The following is a 2,554-nucleotide window of genomic DNA, read 5'->3' as shown; positions in this document are numbered from 1 at the left end:
AAAAAAAAAAAAAAAAAAAAAGAACATGATTGCAGCTAGATAAGTAGAGCCTAGGAGCTTACTCCCAAACTACAGCCGAGAATCCAGCCAGCATTACATACAAGCCTGGCATGCACAGGGTGACGGGTCAGGCTCGCTTTCCCCGATGGGGCGTTATTCTTTGGCTGCTAGGCCTTCCGCATGTGGTGGAATTTTGTGAAAGATGGCTACATGGACATGACATACCTTTGGAAAAGCTAACGGATGCGCGGTGACTAGTATGGCACCGGGACAGCTACGGATCGTTCGAGCCGTAGACTAATAGTACAGTGCTTTTGACGGCAGTGTCTTAGCCAACGACAACTAGCAAGTGTCTGTTTATCTGATCAAAAATGGAGCTACTCTTGGAGCTATTTTCAGAACCAAGGGTCCTCGGGCGAGTTCGCTACTTGATATCGTATCTCTTTTGATGATACAGCGGTGTTCGTTCGAAGTAATTGTGCACTCGATCAATCTTCAGCTTGAAATGGTTCGGACAGAATCCAGATCCGGATGTCTGTTCAAGGGTGTGGTTTGCGCGGATTCAGGCGCTTGGGAGCAGGGTCGGGCACGTGTTCAATGCGGAACCTGTTCCTGCTTTTCTCTCCTCGTTCGTTTCGACTGGAACGGCTTATTTTCCCCAAAGTTCAAATTTACAGACCAGGGCAGGTATGTATGAATGTATGTAGGGGGAGATCAAAGTAGTCAGATCGTTGGGCTCCGAGCTCTCTTTTCCTCAGTGCATGCAGATGTATGTGATATCTTCTGCTTGATGCTTGGTTAGGCAGAAAGTCGCACACCTTCAGATCTGTGGGGTGTGTGAAAGTACCTAAGATGAAGTGATGATTGAAAGAAAAGAGGATCAAAGCTGTGTATGTATCAAGATGCAAGATGAGACGCCGTGGAACGATGAGCGGAGCCAGCAGACAGGATACTTGCAAATAGAAATGGCCGATGCAATCGAATGACAGAAGAAAAAAAGCAATTGGAGCAGTCGCTCACAAACGATCTGGAAATCTTGGCTGACAGGCGAAAGAGCTCTGATTTAGAGTCGACAAGTCTAGTCTCAAGTGAATGGTAGCTAGAAAGTCAAACGCAAATGCTGAGGGGCAGAAGGAGGTGTGTAATTTAATTAAGGATACAAGGTTAAGCCGGTTGAATTTTTTGTTGATGAGATGATGGTGATGGTGTAGCAGTGTTAGTGGATGGATAAGTTAAGTGGTATGTAGGAATCGATAATGGACCTGATATCTGCAGTGGCGGTCTGGTATAGTGCCGGGATGTAATATCGCGATGGGGCTCTTGTGTGTTTTTGGCGACCACAAACAACCGTTTGAAACCAAACAAGGGCCGGGCAAGTACCTGTTTAAAAAAAAAGAAAGAAAGAGAGAGAGCGCGAGAGAGAAATAAAATGATTCTCAGTAGTAGCCTGCTAGCCTTATCTTCACGTTTGTCACGTAATCAAGACAGGTATGTAGATAATAGTAAGTGGTAGTATTATTGATATGATACTGTCTCTTTTTTCTCTCTTTTTTCTTTAATTCTTTCTTTTCTTTGACGCTTCTTTAGCTTTTAGGCTATTAATTCGGGTGTACTTTTTGAGGGCCCAGCTTAGTCTCGGGTTTAATCGTACGATTGATTTCGTATGGGTGGAAGCAGACAGTATGGTGGAGTATAAGATGATATAACAGTATACGGTGCACTCGACAGCCTTTTTATCGACTACACATGCACAGATACTTCCTTTTCTTCGGTACGACAATAGAAAAAAAACCAAAGACCCGATTCTGATAATAGGACCGCGGGGCTATAATAAAGATTGAAGGCTGCAGGCTGAAACCGCTATAATATTACCGGTAGTAAATTAAGACGTGCGAGAGGTATAGCAGAGCAGAGTTGTCTGTATGCAAGTACTTAAGTACTTATGTACTGGGAGTATACTCTAGTACTCTACTAGTGGCGGGGTAGTAACGTATATGTAGGAAAAAGGCCTTTTTGAATTGCTTTCTTTTCTTTTCCTTTCTTTCTTTCTTTTCTTTTCCCGTCTTTGTTTCTTTCTTTCTTTCTTTTTGCCGCTGCTGCTAGCTGATATGATATGATATGATATGATGCTGCGGATGATAGTAGTAATAATACAAGAAAGTATACTAGTCTCTATGGAATCGACAAAAGAAACCCGCCAGTACTTCTAATTATCTCCAAAGATATAGTATACTACACGTACTATTGTTGATTGCTTGATGCTTGATGCTTGCTTGCTTGCTTGCTTGCTTGCTTATAGAGCTAAACAGGTCACAGGTCTTTTTTGGCGATTCCGCAATTGGAAATTCACAATTCCAGATGGCTGGGAGAAAGCTCTCAGATTCCGAGTCTTGACAGAGACGCAAGCAAACTACTGTCGAATAAGAGGCGCAAACAGCCTTCGGAGCGATGTAATTCGTGGAAGCGAACGGCCTTGGCTTGGTAATCAATCCTGAAACGAGACGGATAACTCTCAAGGAAGGAAAGCAGGGAGAATTGAACGGAGGGAGAAGAG

The sequence above is a fragment of the Orbilia oligospora genome, assembly GCF_000225545.1.
Source record: "Orbilia oligospora ATCC 24927 unplaced genomic scaffold scaffold00215, whole genome shotgun sequence".
NCBI classification, from domain to species: Eukaryota; Fungi; Ascomycota; class Orbiliomycetes; order Orbiliales; family Orbiliaceae; genus Orbilia; species Orbilia oligospora.
This window is presented reverse-complemented; position numbering follows the sequence as displayed.